The sequence below is a fragment of the Simochromis diagramma genome, unplaced genomic scaffold, assembly GCF_900408965.1.
Source record: "Simochromis diagramma unplaced genomic scaffold, fSimDia1.1 OVJJ01000602.1, whole genome shotgun sequence".
NCBI classification, from domain to species: Eukaryota; Metazoa; Chordata; class Actinopteri; order Cichliformes; family Cichlidae; genus Simochromis; species Simochromis diagramma.
This window is the reverse complement of record NW_024387040.1, coordinates 2,657,658-2,678,530: the sequence shown is the minus strand read 5'-3', so window position 1 is coordinate 2,678,530 and position 20,873 is coordinate 2,657,658. Positions and strand designations below refer to the sequence as shown.

The 20,873-nt window shown below is 39.7% G+C and overlaps 1 protein-coding gene across 3 annotated transcripts in view; it reads left to right on the top strand.

Annotated features, from left to right (window-relative positions):
• The window catches only part of LOC120741314 (myosin VIIA and Rab interacting protein), a 128,346-nt gene that overhangs the window by 78,957 nt on the left and 28,516 nt on the right, over positions 1-20,873 (top strand). The gene's annotated exons all lie outside the window — the stretch shown is intronic.

Genomic DNA, 20,873 nt, shown 5'->3' with positions numbered 1-20,873 from the left:
GTGTGTTGGCTCATTGTGATGGTGTACTGAAAAACTTGTGTGTAAGTGAGTCATTATTAATTCACCCTGTGCTTTCTCCAAAGAGAGGAAGCGTCTGTGCAACACAGCATAAATTACCATAAACATGTAGAAGGTTTTATTTAATTAACCAGGTTCATTTTAAAACAGTGTTTCTGATTATGTGACTTTATTGCTGCTCGCGTTTTCTTTGACAAGACTTCAGAGGGCTGCCTGATATCCGTCAGTTGTCCTTGCAGCATATGCTCGGGCATGCTGAGAAATATAATGCACACATCTGACATGTGGACTTAATGCACTGGGAAATGGAGCCAGTGTAAATGAATAACAATTAGACGAATATGCTAATTTCACTACCCCACTTTCCCTGTGCTGTTGCCGTTCCGAAGGACTTCAAGTGGTGTGTATGTACACATCCTTATTGCGCTCTCTGCTGCATATCAATAGCTGTACAGTGCTCCAGGCCTCCTGTCTCATTGCACCTCCTCTTCCATTTTTCAGCGCTTTAAATGAGGCTTTGTCTGTGCATCACTGCGGCGCTTAGAGCACTCCGTTCACCTTGTTTAGTCATGATTTCCCACCTGAGCGAGGAGTGCTGTTTGATCTCATTTGTTGAAAAATCACATGATGTTATCAAGTCTGTACCTCCTGCTGTTTCTGGGGCTGGTGGATTGGTGCTGGATACCTCCCTGCCTGCATTGTCAGTTTTGAAACAGCCGTGTGAAGTTTTCCACCTTCTTTATTGTTAATCATTTTATCTACTAATGTCACCAAGAAAATGGAGGGATAGGATTCCCATTTAAGCATTTACCATAATTTCAGAGTCTCTGTATTAAGAAGTGCGATTCTTATGTTCTGTACCAGAGGGCATGCGTTTCACCTCCTTGTTGTATTGTCATATATTAAAATCAAGTACAAGTTCTCTGTCAGTTTTCTAAAAAACAAACTGGTTTCAGGGATTCTTTGCTCTGGATGTTCTACTGGAAGAGTTATAGATTTATACTTTGACTTTCTTTTAGTATGTTCCCAAAACATCAAATCTAAATATGGACAGATCTATTTTTTTTATTAATCTGTTGGCAAAAAAGCCACAGAACATCTTTCAGGAGATAGCTCCTCTGAACATGGAATGACCGCTGATCCATAGCAACTAATGCAATTGGAAAACAATAGGAATCCCCCTCCTTTTCTGTCTCTGTGTGCCTTTCAGGCTGTGTGTTTAGAGCAGCAGCAAAGGAACCCGGGTGATGTTGTCTGATTCGAATGGGATCAAAGCAGCTGTTCATATCGGAGCTGCCAATGTGAAAGATATCAAAGCAGCAAGCAGACACACTTGTGCATCGATCTAGTTCACAAACACACACACGCATGTATGCAAACGCAAAGTGAGGTACTTTGTGCACATTTCTTGGCATAAGAGCTCGCAAATAAGAGTGCAATGCACAAATGTACTCTGCGCTGCTATTGAGACCTGTGGCAGCTTTTTATAACAAATAGGGGGCCATGTTGCAGAGATATGTCGCATATGTGTCGGTTTTCGTTGTCTTATTTGCAATGTGTCTTTATTGTGTGAGTCAACGTGACTATTAATTTATGTGTTATGTGCATTAAGTGCCCTGAGTATCGAGTGCTTTTACCTCCAGAGGTTTCTTTGTGGAAGCCTTGCAGGTTCTTTCGTGATTACCTGACTTGTAGATTCATGCATTTTGAATGAAGGCTTTCTCCACAGTTGTGGAGCCTCTCTCTCTCGCTCTCCCCCACTTTCTGCGTCACCACTCTCTTGCTTTCTGTCACTCTCTCGTTCTGTATCCCAGCCTCTCTCTCTATCTGAGGCATGAAACCATCCTCACTCGCCCTCGGCTAGGATCATTTTTCACCCCAGCAAACGGCCGCAGGATTCACACATCCACGCTGTTTCTGTTTACTTCAGCATACACATCTTGAGGGGGGAGGTATGTGAAGAATACGTAAGTGAGTTTGAAATCCCCTAAACCTGGGCCCATCTCCTGTTGACGGTATGAAAAAAGATTGCCTCTCTACCTTCAGAGGACACACACGGACCTAACAGATAAACATGAATCTCTAGTGTTTACAAGCAGACAGACTAATGCACACTTCGGGGATACAGGACAAAGTATCATCTGGAAGAAATATATATATTTTACCACGAACACACTCAGAAATCTTGGTACACACATGGACTGCGAAAAACTCAAAGATGGACAAAGATAAAAGGACAAGGAAGAAATATGGATAGAAGAAATGAGGTGAAGAAGAGGTTAAACACATCTTTGGGTTAGATCATGCTTGCTAATCCCTTTCCTTACCACCTCCCCACACACACACACACACACACACACACACACACACACACACACACACACCCCAAAACACACCCCAAAACACTTCCCTACATTCTGACATTGCATTGGAGAAGATTGTTTGGGTGCATAGGTCAAGTGTAATTCATTAGTTCATCTCACCACTTACCATGTTTGCAGCCTCTTAGTGGCTCTGGTTTATACAGAGGATGCTCACTCCTCCACTGTGCCTGTCACTTGAACACAGCATACCCTACAATCAACTTTCCAGCATCAGATTTTAATTCTACACGTCCAGTTGACATTTTCATCTAGTCAGATATGTAGCTTTAAATAAAAATACCTCAAGCAGAACACATTACTTTTTCAGCTTGTTCTTTATTCAGTTTTGTGACTCATAGTTCCTCATATATAAAAAAAAAATAAATAACCAATGGAATTTTTTTTACTACCCAGAGGCTTCAGATTCAGATTGGGCCCAACTGCACACAGTAGAGGAGAAGGGTGCATGTAGTGTGTGTAATGGTAAACACAAGCCATAGTTATTCCCTGCCCTAAACAAGGGATTTTTGTGCTTTAACCAAACCAAACAGAAACTCAAAGTAAAAAGGCAAAATCACTAAAACATATGGGCTACCTACCTCAATCTCTGGGGTTAAAGTTCAGCAAATGACTCACGCCATCACCTACTTCACCTCTGCTGAATAAAGACTTGCCACGATTGTTTCAGCAAACACCCATATGTGTTATATATACCACCACCGCCACCGCCACCACTTAATGTTGTAAGCCTATTGAACCAGCTACAAGGAGGGGGAGAGCCCATACAAGCTAAATCTGTGTGAGTGATAACAGTCATTTAGCCTAATATTTAGCCTAATGGGCTGATAACATTTAAAGCAGGTGCATGAAAAAGAATGGCAAGAGGATCCTTTATCTTGTGAAGGCAACGTTATGAGTCACAACTGAAGTCTGAGTGACCGGCCACATTAGCTCTTTACAACACTTCCAACACAGCAGCATGAAGCTGAATTAGATTCCATGAAAAATCTCAACAACAAATGTTGAGAGTGCAACTGCAGGTATCTATTAAATAAGAACAAAGATAGAAAATAGGATGTGCAACATATTTTTAAAAGGTTTAAATAGGTTTCTTAACAAAATGTGGAATTTTCTGTAACAAACTTTGCATGATGTGTATAGTACAACATGAATTAGACACACTTAAATTTTACAATATTCATTCATTCAGACCTCAGATGTTTTATTAACACTTTCGAGAAAACATCTGAGTATCTCTTTCATAGTGATAAATATTGTCTTCGTTCCCTCACCCCCAACCAGTCATTGTGGATGGCTGCCCCTCTATGGGCTTGATTCTGCTGGAGGTCTCTTCCTGTTAAAAGGGAGTTTTCCCTTCCCACCATAACCAAGTGCTTCCTCATAGAGGTTCATCCTATTGTAGGAGTTTTCTTCCATTACTGTGGGCCTTTACAATATAACGTACTTTGGGGCAACTGTTGTTCTGACACTGTGTGTGTGGCGCTATCTAAATAAAATAGAATTGCACAGGACTTGGATACTTTATTCCGAATGTCAAAAATGATTATTTTAAAATAAATTTGGGAGAACTGAGTATCCCATATTTATGAAGGGTTTTTCCTGTATTTGCAGTACATTACTACCAGCAGCATACACTGCAGCTGTATGTCTGTCCATACACTGACCGCCACAACCTCTTTCAATATTGACTTTGCCATCAGATGCAGAATATCACCTTGATGTCTGCACTGATCGCACCTAGAGGTCACTGATAATGATCAAAACAATTCCTACTTGGAGGCAGTGAGAGAAGGTGTCTATGCACTCGCACTTTGCACCCTCCACCTCTTCCTGGCTTCAATTACTCAGTGTGACAGCATTAGTATGAATAATGCAGCGCTTCCCTGCCCTGGCCTGGAGTATGGTGCACGTTTGCATGTGCACGCTGACATGAAAGAGGAAGGGCAAAGGTTCTTCTGAGTGATCAAAGCCAAAAACTGGCAAAAAGATGCTTAAACAGCAGTGTGTTAATGCACCAGTCATCCAAATGAGCTTAATCTTTGAACTGGTACATTTTCCTTCATATGTTGCCATATATGATTTTGCTTTTCTGATGTAGTTTTGGAAGGTTTTATCCTCATGAAGCTTACATTGGTAATTAAAAGACGAGGAAAAAATATAGGCTGAAAAGATTATGATCTGACCTAATGGTGAAATAGTTTGAAGGTGAGGTTATATCCTCTCACGCTGCGGTAAAGCCCTCTTAGCTTAATATGTGTTTGGTTAGTCATATAGGGTAGACTGTCACAGAGGCCACTGGTTGATGGATGGCACTCTGTTTCATCTACACTGCATCCATCTTTGAAGCCTGCTATCCTCTCATCCACTTCACACTAACACCATATCTCCAATATACAGTCCCTCACAAGCCTGATCACACTGAAGCTATTGGTGCATGATGATATGTCACAGTCTGACATGTACCTTTTGAATATTGTTTCCACAATCGTAAGACACTCCAAGTTGATCTATATATGTATCTGTTGAACTCAAACTCTTTCATGGCATGCATTTTTAATTTCTCTTTGTTATTTGGGCTGATTCGGACGTGATGAATGTTTTTCTGAGAAAAATGAGATCCACATATGAGGACATTCGTTTTAAATTTTGATAGAGCAGTGGCAGTATAATGTCCCCGTAAGTGGATATCAGGCCCTTGTAGAGCAAAATTTAGTATTTTAGACTAGACAACCCAAAATGTGATGTCCACATATGTGGACGCCAGGTCCTAGGAGGTTAAGAAACTCTTTTAATACTGTTACCCTGTTTTAATTTACCCAGATTTCTTTATGAAAAATATACAGAGAAATGAATGAAGAGACCAACTTGAAAACAATAATATGTTGACAAAAAAAGCAAAAGGGGGAATGAAGGGGGAATGGTGCAAAAGGCATAAAGAATATTATTATGATGATGATGATGATGATGATAACTCGTTTTCAGCTCATAGTAAAAGACAATGAGGGATTTCTCCTCTTCAGTTCGTGAGCCATTCCCCTCTCAACCCTCCCATCTGTCTCAGTCACCACAAAATCAGCGATGGCGCAGAGAAAACACCATGCTGTAAATGGGGAAGGATGGATGAGTAAGAGAGAAGAGATAAATTAGTGTGTGTGTGTGTGTGTGTGTGTGTAGACTTGCTTTACTACATTTGTGGGGTCTGATAACCAGGAGCCCACTATATTTGTAGGATACAACAGCTTTTGGGGACCCCACATGTTTCAAATTTCAGGTAGACAGCCAAGGTTTGGTTTTAGAGCATTGGGCTAGGAAATGCAATGAAGGGTCACCATAAAGAGAAGTGTACAAGGATGTGTATGTGTGTGTGATTGAGCGTGTATGCACACTGCATGCATTTCTGTGCCTAACATTAATGATTCATTGTCAACCGTCTCCCACGCCCTGTCTACCAGACTGAGCTGGCTAGAGTTATTAGCTTTGTACCATGTCTGTGTGAGTGCTCAAGATAATGTTATATTTATCTTTATAGTTACCTGAAAGTGTTCGACTTAGCACAAACAGGTTAAACTGAGGTAATTAAGAAATATTAAGCACAACGATTATAAACTGTAAACAGTTCCTATTGTAGTGGGCTTGTTACAGTAATTACTTTAATGTCGTCTTCATCACAAGAATAATTAGCCTTCGTTTTTACGTCCTAAATTCCTTTTTTTGGTCCTGATGCAAATGAGGAGCTTTGACCTTCTAGCTGTAGCTCTGAAACATAAATCTGACTTTTTAGTTGCAAAAAAATAGATTGCTACATAGCAGTTGTCTTTAACCTCTCTTTGTAACCTTTGTCACTAGCACGTGTACATTACTTTGACGGTCTGGCTAAGCATGTCCAATATTCTTTAAAAAATGCTAATATTTAGATAAATGTTGCTAGTTGATATCATTATGTTTTGGGGCAATAAACCACTAAACAATCCAGTGCTGTCCCTGTTCTGCTAACAACACCTCAGCAGTGGGACCATCCTCTGCCTCATTTCCTTTCTTTTCAGATTAAACATACATGTGTAATTTTTCATGAATGAGTTAAGTTAAGGGAAGCATTTCAAGAGAAACAAAGAGAGTCAGACATGCAGTGATACTGAAAACAAAACAGGCCGAACCAAAAAAATACACAAAAAAAACCAGGAGGCTTCTGCTGTCCCAGTGATTTTTGTGTTTTGGGTGGTGGCGTGTGACTAACTTAATGGGAACTGTTTCCAGTATGAGGGCAGCCAGAGGCTCATTTGGGAAGCAGGCCCTTTGTTGGTTTCCTAATTGGTGGGAATGCAGTGAAATGGCCAGCTTTATCGTCTGGTTGGCTGAATTTTTTGAAATACATTTAAAAAGTGAAGAATGTGGCCCTAAGGTCACAGCTACACAGGAATCATTTCAATAGAAAAAAGCATGTATATTCAGACCCACACACACGGGGAGGGGAAAAAACTCACTTGAATGTAATAGGAGGTGGTTTATAACGTCTTCACCGGAGAAAAGAAATGGTCTCCTGTGGCAGTGCAATTCATAATATTCAGAAATGCCCTTGTGAGATAGAGACAGGCATCCGGGTCTACTGACCAGATTTGTGGGTTTGGCTTTTAAAGCCATGTGCCGCCTTTAGTGTCCATTTGCATATAGATTTCAGACTAGAAGCACTGCAGGGTATTTAGTCTTTAATGGGCATCAGTCTGCTCTAAAAACTTCTACAAATAATCACCGTTAATCTGATTTCTCTTCAGCTGCATGTGACCTCTGTGGTGTGTAGAACAATAAAGCTGTGCTTATGCTATAAATGACACTAGTGCATTAATGGGATGTGTCTTTCAAGCCAAGGACAAGCACTTCATCCGCACCAGAAACGAAACCCGAAACCTTTTTCATCTTTCTTTCATGCAAGCGGAAAGCGAGGTGAACTTTTCCATACAGACCGTTGCTTTAGGCGACCTGATTCAAAATGTCAAACTTTAATGTCTGGAGCTGTTCTGTAACCTTCTCTGAAACACTTTCCATACAATATGTTCCTCTTATGTGGGGAAAAAAACCTCTTTCATGGTTTCCTGGCTTATCAAGCACACACACACACACATAAATTCAAAGTCATCTTAAAAGGCCAACTGCAACTAAAGACATCTTCGCTTCCCCCAATTTTCCACTGAAGATCGATTCACATGGATTATAGGATGGTGGTGTGCTTTCAAAAAGACTTCTAAAAATAGACCACGCAGAGCAAATGACCCGTGTGCCTGGCATCCATGACGCCCATCGACGCAATGACCTTTCTTCTTAACATGACCATCGTTGCCTTCGTTTCCTATCCTGCTCTGCCCTCTCATTCCCCTCCGTTGCTCCTCTCTCCTGCCTCTGACTGGTGACAGTGTATCCTGATATCTGTCTGGTGTTGTCAGGCTCGGTCCTCCTGCTCTCTAACAGGCTGTTAAAAATGACACTTTGGTACATTGAGCTCTGGCAGCTTCAGCATTCAGGATTACCACTTTTTCTCCTGTTTGTCCTTGTGTCAAAGTAACTCGCAGAGAATGTCTGAGGTTTGAATCAGGTTAATGACCTCTATTCAGCTCACCCTTCTCTCATTTCCCACTGACTGATTTTTTTCTTTTTATACAGCGTACGTGCATAGCTGACATTATTATTCAGCTAAGTTTGCAATTACTGAGCATATACGGGGGTCAATAGGGAAAGGGCATGTCTGCAAGATAATTGTTGACGGAAACGTTTGCAATTAGGAGGACTGATCTTCTCATTACAGGATCATCTCAATAATAACTTCGCTACATTAAAGTATTTCTTCCACCTTTGATGCTGTAATATTGGGGATATAAAAAAAACATATATTTCCTGTTTTTTTTTTTCTATTCAGTTATTGTGTAATCTCTAAAATCCTTTTTATTTGACTGCATTTTCATTTCCTTGCTGAGGTGTTTGATGACATTAAGAGGATAAAATCAGGGCTCCCACAGTGACCTAGGAAAAAAAAAAATCAAAACACCAGCGATGCCATCTTATTGACGTTTAATTACAACCACAAGCTTTGTAGTTCTCTCACACGACATCTAGCTAATTCATTTTGTTTACACGCTTTCGCCTCATTCAGCCTCTAATCATATTGACTGTCCATGATTTTTGGCTTCAGATAGCTGCTCAGATAAAGGCTGCAGGGAGCTGCAGTTTTCATTATCAACACAGAATAGCCAGATGGAGGAGGACTTGTGTGGTGGAAAGCATAACTGCGGTCTATTCTGTGACAAAATTCCCCACATTGCTGGGCTGCTGCAGCGTTCTGCCTCTCCGCATGCTCCGCTTAAAATCCCATGTGGTGCTCTAGCTGTGCAGGAGGAGGACTCTGAGAGCAGATTATCTCCTTTTCTTATATGCTCTATACAGTCACATCAAATAGTATGTAAATGCACCACAGCTGGTGTTAAAAAACCTTCTTTGTAGCTTTCTCATTTCGCCAGATGGCCATGTAGCTTGTGTATGGAGTGGCTTAAAGTAAATATGTCTGACATCACTTTTAACAGACCTACATGTGCAACTGAACAGCAACACATGACGACACATCTGGCCAGCTGTTACAGGAGCCAAATTGTGGTCAGTGCCCTTACTTAATTCTCAAATGCTCAATTACTCCACTGTGTACGCGCCTTAATTTTGGTTCACTTTTGCTAATTTCTCCAAATGTTAATCATATTTTATTTCATACTGTATGACAAGCAGTAAAAGCATTACTGTCATGTGAAGGCTGTGTGCAGGCAGGAATGGTGGACCCAAAATGCAGACTTTTGGGTCCACCAGCTTTAATGCTGAACTCAAAAGGGTAACAAAACTAGGAATACAAAATAAGCTTCCGCAGACAGAACACACAGCAAGCTGTAGGTAGATCATGACACCGACAAACTGAAACACAGGGCTTAAATACACAGAGGGAGCAATCAGGGAATGGGCAACAGGAGGGAAACACAGCTGGGGCAAATCAGGCCTAACGAGACAAAGGAAGCAAAACCAGACATGAGACACGGACTTTCAAAATAAAACAGGAAACATAACACAGACTCAGAGGCAGGCACTACAACAGAGGGAACAGAGACGTGGGACCAGGGCAGACACAGACACTGACTGGACACGGGGAGACAGCAAGGATTACACAGAGACATAAACCATAAGACAGAACTCTAACAAAGAAACCAAAGACTAGAAATGATAAATAATATAATAAACTCAAAACCCTGGGTCAACGACCCAGGCATCCTAACAATTACAGGCTGTTTTTTCCCCATTATTTCAAACTGTAAACACAGGAAGAGAGAGATTAATGAAGAGCCCAAATTGCTTGAGCTTATAGCTCCAGGTAAGTTTACTCCAGGTCATGAAGCATGGGATAGTTTCTGATTTTCCTAAATTTTATCCACATGCCATTTTTGTGTATTTGGATCAAGCTGCAACTTCAAAAAAAGAATTGTGACGTACAGACATGCCAAAACTGCAGTCCATCCAGTAGAAAATTGCACTGTAGAAAAAAAAACTCAATGGAAAAACAAATGCTTCTGGTCAAGACTTGTCACTTTAAACCAAAGGGGGTGACCCACAGGGTCAAACAATGTAAAATATCTTACAGGTCAAGAAAACAACCACACATCTACGATCAACACAAACACTTTCTTAATTTATTCCTAAACCTTTGCAATTAAAAAACACAAATATCTACACTGTGTAGATATTTGGGGGCTCAACTTCGCCTGAGTTTCGTATGTTCTTGAGCAGCATATTTGAGCCTCTTTTTGTTCAAATAAAGTATTCTTCAAGACGTGCCTGTGCTGTGACGATGTGTGAATGACAAGGTAGGTAATCCATGCCAAAATTGCACCATGAGGGGTGAATTTTGAGCTCCAATTGAAACTCAAACCCTCATGACTGATAAACTTTCAGTCTGTCCAAAGACTTCAAATGCTGTATTACATTTATCTGTACAGTAGAGCAAATGCTGTTTGCAATACCCTGTATTCTGCTAGTTATTAGATAATATATGGTTCTAAATAAGATATCTTACAGTTTTAACATTTCACAAACTAAACTTGTAAACATTCTGCATCAACCTCAAGGAGAATATTAAATGTCTCTCATGAGTAAACACTGATTGATCAAGGCGTCACTTCATTCAGAAAGAAATTAATTAAGCTCAGTGTCTAATCCTTCATCGATTAACTGATTTTTAAGAAAGCCATTTTGGCAGTGCATAAGTAGCATAGTAATTTCCATACTGTGCCCTGCTCTCTCTCAGCTGCCAGCACTGAAAGGTGAAGGTCTAAAGAGAGAGCTGAATGATAAAAAGTAGGATGGACACACATGAGGCAGAGAGATGGGGAGAGAGAAGGATGATAGCTTTAGGCCATGAAAGAAAGCTAGCAGAAAGAAGCAATGGAAGAGTAAATTTTCTGCCCATTGCTTAAAGCTGTCTGTGCTTACATTTGTATACTTTTTAAAGATACAGATAAGTGAAATGAATGTGCCAAAGCACCTTACTTTGAACCTGAAGCAACTGTCCAAGTTAAATCCTGTGTATATTTAAATACATGCAGCATGAAAATGCTCCGGTCATAGTGCCCTGTTCATTAAGTAACCTCCTGCTCTTCCTGTGATATATAGACTGTATCCTAGAAACAGATGCTCGGTGTTCTCTACAGACCCTGATCATATGGTCAGCGCTCTCGGACTTCTAAATGAGTAGCATGCAATGTGTTGTTTGGGTTGTTATTCTACCCGTATTTGAACATCATATCTGGCATTTTATATAATATATTTCCAGCTGAGGTGTGCTTTTAAATGAGCACATTATTTATTCCAGCAGGAACAGAAAGCATGCAAGAGAAAGGATGCAGAAATAATAATAAAAAGCACACACACTCACTAAATTAGAAAAGGAGAAATGGTGCATGAAATACAAATACGCCTCTTACCGCCTTATTAAATAATGTATTCTTTTTATTTTCCTCTTCCTGCCTATCTAAATGTCAATCACAGAGGAACAGGCAGTTGATCAATATTCATGCTGCTTCCTGGAAAGGTTATGTACAGGACTACTGCTGTGTGAGCGCTGTTTTCCTGCCTCCTGCAAGCCACATGCTGTTTTAAATCATACCGACAGGTTAGTACGGTTCTGCCCAGGTTTGCAGAAAATCTCATGGGCATTGCAGTTGACCCACGACCTTGTCCTATTCTGCCAATTCCTATATTTTAGTAGCATGTCTTTAGTGCTGTGATATAGTGAAACAGACAGCATTGCTATTAACACCAAGCTGAAAATGGTGCCAATTATTTTACAATGCATTGCATATATACAAAGTATAATGTAAAATAATCAGCATTTTTCTCAGCTTTGTGTCATAAAACCTGTGTGCATGACCAGCTATATTCCTTAAAACACAGATAAAAAGTACAGGGACCTGAATACTAAAATAGATTTAGGTTTCAACTATTATGATTCTTTCCAGTTCCATATATTATTAATTAGTGTGAATGCTGATAAGCATTCACAGTATTGTTCTTTTAATCTTTATTATTCCATTTTATATATTCCGTACGTTTTTCAGCATCTATCTCCTTCAACACCGTTCAACTTGGAAAACCCATTCAACCACCATTAGATTCCTCTTCTTTAGGACATTACTGCTTGTATTTTTCTCATTTTTAACATTTATATTTTTTAAATTATTCAACTTTATTCAACAAAAATTTTCCATGTAATTCAAAGGGAGGATCTTCAAATTCTCATTCACCTTACTCGTCTTTCAACTCTAACTACTTCCACATACATTCACATAGAGACACCATTAAAACTTTAAAACGAAGCCAAGACATTGAACTATTCAGCTTGTATTTATCTATTTATCGTTTTATTTTAATGAAGTTTACTTTAAGTGTTCAGATTTGTACTCATTTTTATTTGACTACATTAAAGTAATCAAATAAAGACAGTTTTGATAGAGCTCCTGATGTCAGATGGTAGGTTGGGCTTGCCAGAGGTCGTGCGTTTTCTCAAGTCTATTTTCTGTGAGACAAGTTCTAAAGGATCTTCTCGATGGCACAGCGGATGTTGGTCAGAAACACTTCATTTCCCTTCTTGTTGAAGTGAATTCCGTCCTGTCCGAATAGGGTTTTGTCATAATATCTCAGGGAGGGATGTTCAATGATGAAGCCTCCAAAGGAATGAACTGCCTTTCTCATGATTGAGTTTACAGTTTTTTCGCCCATGTCCATCATGTACTTTGGATTTCTGTACCTCCACACTTGGCGTTCGTTGATGCAGGAATATAGGAATGTCATGGAGGGGATCCTTGCATGCAGTTCAGTCAAGTCTTTAGTCATTGCAGAGGAAAGTTCCTGGGCAGATACGAGTCCCAAGTCGTTCCCGCCTGCACGAATGACCAAAATATCAGGTGGACTCTTTCTGGACATCAACTCTGCATAAAAACGAAGAAGGACGCCATCCCAGCGCATCCCTGTTTTTCCAAACCAATGAACATTGGCATCAAGTCCAAAGTTTTCTCCAAACACGTGGCGTGCTGCCCATTCTCCTCGCTTTATGTAACTTGAGCCGATGATCCATATGTTAGGTACCCTCTTCTGTGTCTTGCTCATTTCAGTGTGACTGCAGGGTCTCTCTTTAGAGAAACGCCGTTGCTTCTTTGCTGTGGAGAAGCTTCTTTTGTCATCAAGTCGATCCTCAACTTCAGATCGCTTTCTTTTTGATGCAAGTTTGTTGCTAGTTAAAGCAGATTGATCAACCAATGATAGTTTCATCACACTGGGTGGACTTTGCACTCCAGTGGAGAAACTGCTCCATACTTGGCTTGTAGACACTGGCTGTTGGGTTGGATCATCTTTTAGGCTCAAAGCCTTCATCATTCTAATGATGGTCTTCATCGAAGATGAAGAGTATTTCTTTGATAACCCAAGCATGATATCACAGCAATGACTTCAGGGACTTTTAAAAACCTTTTGTCAAGACGTGTGAGAATTGCAACTGTAAGCTCCGAACTGAAAAACAACAATGAAAAGAGTTGAGGTTACAACCTCTATTTAAGGGGTTTTGAAGGTCTGTCATGTGGAATTCCTTTGATGTCATCTGCACCTCTATGATGTCACAGAGTAGACCCGCTTTTTGTATGCTATTTCCTTTATCACCATCAGAGATGGGCAGTAACGCATTACTTGTAACGCGTTACTGTAATCCGATTACTTTTTTCAAGTAACGAGTAAAGTAAGGGATTACTATTGCAAAAACGGTAATTAGATTACCGTTACTTTCCTGTAGGAACGCTGCGTTACTGCGTTACTAAAACCATGATTTTTTTGCGAGAATTTCTCATGACAGTGACGTAAGCAAGTGCGCCGTTAGTGACAACAGCTGTGTGCAGATCAACAATGGATAATATATCGAGTGCAGGAGAGAGTATGAGCGTGCAGCGTTTAAAGTGTGGAAGTACTGACCTTACTTTGAGTTTGATTCCATAAAAAGTGACAAAAACATTAGTGTCCGTTGTGCGTGGGAAGAAAACTTCTTTTTACAGCGAAAAAAACCCCTAAACTTCCAAGCAAGCACCGAGTGCGCAACGACGTAATGGGAAACTCACGGAGAAACTCGCGGATTCTTCCACTGACCGCCGCGGCACACCTGCACCAGGGTAAACCTCCGCCTGCCCCACTCCTGCTTTACAGGTGAAAATAGAGCAACAGGACCGCTAGGCTTTCATTTTATTTATTTTCTGCTGTGTTTTACTTGCATCTATTTGAAAGAGTGAGTGTAAACACAAAAAAAATAAAAAAATTATGTGCTGGAATGTGCAGAAAATAGGTTTAAATATTAAACAAATTTCTTCCAGTCAGATAATGTTGCATATAATTAAATTTTTGCTTGATGCATAAAGTTAAAAGATTAAAACTAATAAAACAAGTTTTAAAAAGGGACCTTTCCATTTGATTACATTTTGTATGATGGATTATGTAGAAAAAGTAGAATTGGGCTGAAAGAGCTATCGCTTTATCACCTATTCAGGTTGTAAATCGTGTTTTTTAAAAGTAACTAAGTAACTAGGTAACTAAGTAATTAATTACTTTTGAAAATAAGTAATCAGTACAGTAACGGGATTACTTTTTTGGAGAAGTAATCAGTAATTAGTTACTGATTACTTTTTTCAAAATAACTTGACCAACACTGATCACCATTCAACTTAGAAAAACCATTCAAGCACCATTAGATTCCTCTTCTTTTGGAGATGTGTGCTTGTATTTTTCTCATTTTGGGCTGTTATGTTTTTTTTTAATTATTCAACTTTATTCAACAAAAGTTTTCCATGTAATTCAAAGGGAGGATCTTCAAATTCTCATTCAACTTACTCCTCTTTCAACTCTAACTACTTCCACATATGTTGACCTAGAGACACCATTCAAAAACTTTAAAACGAAGTCAAGACATTGAACTTTTCAGCTTGTATTTATCTTTTCAATATCTTTTATACTTTTTCTTCAGTTCCAGTTTAAGTTTCATCCTTTTTTTTCAGCCGTTTCAGAGTTTATAATGGGTGTGTATGGGACGGAATGTTGCCGCTAGAGTAAGACAGCTCAACTGCTAGAGTGAGAGGAGGGGGGGAATTTATCTTAAAATATTTTCTTAAAACTGCTGCTGTGTCCGCAGCATTTGCTCTACAGGTCTGATTTTACCCTCAAAACGTAGCCATCGCTGTCCTCTTTCATCCAATGTGTTTATTATTGTAATAGGTGTTATGGTTCTTTCATAAATGTCACCAATGCACAGCCTCCTCCTTCTAACTCTTCCATAGACTCTAATGTTAAAATGGCTCAGAAAGTTCGTTTGAAAATCACTGTCACCACGTCAATATAATAAAGTCCACAGGCATGAAAACTGAGAATTCGGTAGACTAGACATTGCTGCCGCTCACGGTGAAAGAATTTTGTCAATACGACTTGTACTTTTCATTTGGGAACAATTTGTTTCGGCCTGACTTTTCTGTTCATTTTAAGCAGCAAAAGTGAGGTGCATGTCTGTGTGCGTGTGTATGGAGCCATTGGGTGCAGTCACTATAGCAACCAGGCTCACACCTGCCTGCTTAACGAGCTCTCTCTCACTGTACCAAGATTCATCTTAAACACTTCTCTTTCAACTGCTGCTGTGTCCACAGTGTTTGCTCTACAGCCATCATTTTACCCTCAAAACGTCGCCATCGTTGTTCTCTTTCCAACACAGTCTCTTTAAAAGCTCAGAGATGTAAACTTTTTAAACTGTGTGGATCCAAGTGGAGGGATCACATTTTAGTCATTCAGTGATTCAAAGATTATGAACTTTTAATATTCATTCAGATGTTTTCTGACTCTAAATTTTCTTTTCTCATTACTTAGGTTTTTCTAATTTACATTTAAAACATTTTCAGCTATTTTCCAACTTCTTCTGTGTGAACATCAGCTTTCAAAAGTTCTGCACTTTGGTTTTCAGGTGGAAATTTCTGTATTTTTCATCTTATTCAAAATTTATAACTTAAAATTCAGCAATTAATTCATTTCAAAGCATACATTCAGATTCAAGCATTCACACTGCAGTTTCTTCAGAAAATGCACTTTCTAGTTATTAATGTTCTTAATCTTTCACTTTAGTGAGAGGTAATAAATACTGGCACTGCTGCCCCTCATTTCATTTACTTTAAAGCCACCCTCCCTCTAAGCCACCTTTCTTCTGATTGGCTGCCCCTAACAAAGAGAAGGTTTGAAAAGGAGGTGGGCCTGAGTGTCTGAGATGATATTCAAGACATCCCATATTATTGACATTATGTAAAGAGCATGAAGCAAACTGCTAAATGAAGACTATTCTTGCCAGTATATTTTGAAAAACCCTCACTTTATATTCACCATAAAAATAGATTTTTGTTACTGCTGTAAATCAGTGCTTATGTAGTTTGTATTATTAATAAACACACAAAGAAATTAAATCATATATTAAATCATATGGTATATATTTCCCTCTTGTCCTGGTTTTATTTCCACAGTTTACAGTGTGCATGTTAAATAAATCTCTCATTCCCACTTCTCCCTCCTGGACAAATCTAATCTGTACAAGCACACCACTGTAGAAGCAGCAAAAGATGCAGATGAAACACATTCATTCTTGTTGGGACCGTTTTCTCCTGGTGCTCATATCATAAATTACAATTAAATTCTCTCCCTAATCAAGCTTTGATTCTTCACCATAGCTTGCAATATCCAAAAATGTCACTGAGCTAAATGTTGTATCTTGACAGCCTCTAGGTTGCTGTTGGGGCCCTTGGGTGACCTAACATTCCTTTGGAGAGGGCACAAGTAATACACTGACAAATGTCAATCGAGGTCTGGGCTTCTATGCTTAGGCTGCTGCCTATGCAACTAGAGAATGGAAAACTTAGTGTAGACTACTTCAAAATTTTATGAGGCAAAAAAACGAGTTATTGAGTTTGTGGAACGAAAACAGGATTGTACTGTATGGAATAAATCATTGAGCTTTTGTCTCAGTTAGACCTCACAACCTGGGAGCTTTAACCTCCCCTGCATCAGACACTTTGATCTAAACCTGGAGCTGAATACAATCTCATTTTTCATCTTTTCGTCTTACATTAACAAGATCAATCACGCCGCGTGTCTTCAGAAGGGAATGTGGTTTGTTTGATGTGCTGCAATAGTCAACCCCCACCTTCCCTTCTCCTTCCGTTGCCTCTACAGTGACTTCAACAGAAGCTGAACCAACTAATTAGAAGGCACAGAAAGTCAATTATGATAATAGTTTCCCTTTTCTGGGGGAGGTGGGAAGTCAGCAAATCCAGCTACTCTTATTGCACTTCTTTGACGTACTGTTATATATATTTTATTTAGGATTCATTTAGATGTGCAAATTGGTTTCTGAAGTACAGAGGGCAAACGGGGTAGAGAAGAAGCCCTTTTAAGAAATGAAGCGCTGGTTCCAAAGCTTCGGCAGGGAGTTGAGCAAAGTGATGATGACGGAAGGGTAAACCTAGCGTCAGGAGACCACAGGAATCCCTCTTATTCATGCAGCAGCTGAGCTTCAGGGAATCTCTTAGCCTCATTATTAAAGTGCGTATGAGTATTTGCAGAAGCTCACACAACAGTGGAGCTCTTGCTTGAAAGCCTCTGCTTATCCACTCTACTCTGCTCCCTTCTTCATCTTCCTTTTAGATCAGATCACTCCAGGGAAGCAATGTCATGCTTCATTCATCAAGACGCCTCTCCCTCTGTCCTTAATCCATCTGTCTTTTTTTTAAAGGGAGCGCTTGACTATAAAAAGTTTGTGTCACTGGTATGGAACGAAGCAGATGTCTAAGCTGGGGATTGCATTTACTGGTCAGCTGTTTTTTGTGCCAGTGAGACTGGCAAACCAAGGAGTGAAAGCTCTGGGCCACTGTGAGGCTATATATATGTATATATAACATACAACCCCAATTCTAAATAAGTTAAGATGCTGTCTACAATGTAAACCAATAACTTACACATATCATAAAGCCACATTTAACCCCAACTCTCACAACAGACCATAGAAAACATATAAAATGTTTAAATTGAGAACATTTGAAATTTCAAGAAAAATCTAATTTTGAATTTGATGGCAGCTACACGTCAGACCGGGCAAGTTTAGCACTGCGTAGCATTCAGAATCTTGCACGCGGAGATTTGCTATAGATGATGAGATATTCTTTGCTATTTCACATTGTGAGACAAATGCTGTTTTTTCCAGAGTAGTGAACCCATTTTTATTTCAGACAGTCTTTGCCTCTCTAAGATGCACTTTTTTATATCAAATCATGTTCTCAAAAGGTTGATTCTGTTCATCTGGACGTAGCGTTTTCAGTGGGAGAAACGTTTCTCGCTACGTCCAGATGAACAGAATCAACCTTTGGAGATTTGCTTACCTGGATGATTGAGAATGCATCAAGACCTCCAGTTATGTTGCTGACCTGTTGCCGAATTAATTGAATTAGTTGCAAAATGTTCCTCCAGCTGTTTTCTTTTTAGTACCACTTACTTAACCTACTTCCAAACATTTTTGAGATGTGTTGCTCATATAAAATGTTAAATTAGCATATTTTTTTAATGAAATAGTAACATTTATGAGTTTAAACATTTAATATGACATCGGCACTGGATCCTTTGGGTCTCAGTCCATGGATGGGATTTTCATAGACTTATTGCAGTGCTTGGTTGGATTAAAGTCTGGGTCAAAGATTTGGACTCTTTGAATGGATCAACAATGCAACAAAGTGTTGCCAAGAAGTTCTATTGTTGTTGGTCTGCAACAAAGTTTATGTGGATTTTATGTGTCCAAGTAATATCTACAATTGACAGCATCAACGTTCTCCCAGAGAATAATTTCACTCTGAGATGATCAGTGTTAGTCTTATTGGTCTGGTGTCAATATCCTTGGTGCACTTTCGGTATGCCTTTTTGAAGATGTTTTGAAAGGGGACAGATTTTTTTTTAAAGAAAGCCAGAGGCAGCATACTCTAATTAACCACAAGTTTAACTGACTATGGTGGAAACTATTAGTGTGTTAAACAGTCATAATTTCAGAAAGAAAATCCACATTTCCAGGTAGTACTGTGGCTTTTAAGAAAGTAGGGCATAGCAGTAGTGACAAATTCCAAATGGCCATGGGGTTTAGCAGACAGGCAGTGATACTTATTTTCATTTTGCTCTATACATAGATGCTACTCAGGCATACAACTTCATTTCACCATTGCTTTGCAGCACTTTCATTTCCTGCAGTATTTCCTTCACTTTAAAGATTGCCCCCGATGCACCAGCTCATTTCAGAAATGGACCCTATTTGTAGTGCTCCCTCATATGATGCCAGCTCATAACTGCGTTGCACTCGCAGATTCATGTCTGTACTGCCTTCCCCGAGCCCATATGGAGATGAAAAAGAGCCAGGCCTTTTTACTTGAGCTCGGTAGCCACCATTAAATTGACTGGGTTGACCCCGTGGCATGAAATTAAGGAGCTGAGGCCCATTGAGCAGCCCAGCTGATAGAGGCAGAGGATAATAAATCCAGCGGAGGGAGGTTAAAAAGGAGGGAGGAGGGGATGGATGTGGCAGACCATGTAGCCTCAGGGACACACCACATCCCTTTATTAGAATAGCTATTTTCACCCTCCCTTTTCCCAACCAGTCCACTCATTGAGCAGAAGCACCAACATGCGCGCATTAAAAAACTCTGTCATGTCTGTTTGAGCTCTCTCACTTTGCTCTTTCATAATATGGGAAATAGAGCCAACGATATGTGCAGCATGGTGTCATATATGCACAGAGAACTGTGTGCCCGCAGCCCCGGCTCTCAGACCTGAAGCCTGTTCATTCATATTAAAGATAAAAAAGCAGACTATTGAACTTTTGTTGGGGGATATTTTCCACTGCTGATTTGGTGTTGTCAAAGCATAATTAATCAATTATTATGTACCACAGGCTTTTAATGTATCTGTTTTTTTTTGTGCACAAAATGTTGTAACACACACACACACAAATGAAATTGAGTTGAGACAAATTACAAAGGAAATGTTCGTCATTTATGATGATTTGTTTTGTGAAGACTGTTCCAAAGGCAGAAACATACAAGCCCTAACTGTGTACTATGATGTATACAGTGCGTTTATGTGGCTTTCTTTGCTTGAACAGTGAATATGTCTTTGCTTGTCCTCCCATGTGAGTGACAGTGGCATGGAAAAGCACGAGGAGAGCAGGAGGGACTGCAAGATAAACCACAAAGTTGGCAGAGTTTCATGCAATCCAATGCAACGCTGGCGCAAAGGGAGCGCGTTTTCTGAGGGATTTTCATAACCCTCGCCATTATGAATTACTGCTTATGTAATCATCTGCTCTCTGCTAAGGTCTGCCTGGCTGCCCTTCAAGCATCCACACTGGTCCGTGCATCAAGAAATAAGAAAAGGGCTGAAAAATGATGTGACGACAGATCTGAAAACCGCAAGCATCCACTGCTGTCAAACACACAAGACGCTGCTAAGATGCTGCATGACAGTGCTGCTCAAACAGTTTTGTAGCTTCTATACAGCCCACACATAACGAGAGGAAGAAGCCCTTGAAAAGCCAATTTGCTTTAAATTAAAACACATGAAAAGTCCACAAAAACAGAGATCCACAGTCCTGTGTGCGTCACTCTTTAGTGGGAAATACATCCATTCATTTCTTAATTGATCTATAAGGTCTGGTTGCCTGCCTATCTCTGTAATTATTAGAAGATACTCATCTTATGCAGATTTAATTGTTTTGGCTTAAGCTCAAAGTTATAATCCTGCTGTGATTATAGTGAAATTTAACCCTACCACTTTTATTGCCATCTGTTCATTTTGACTCAATGTCGT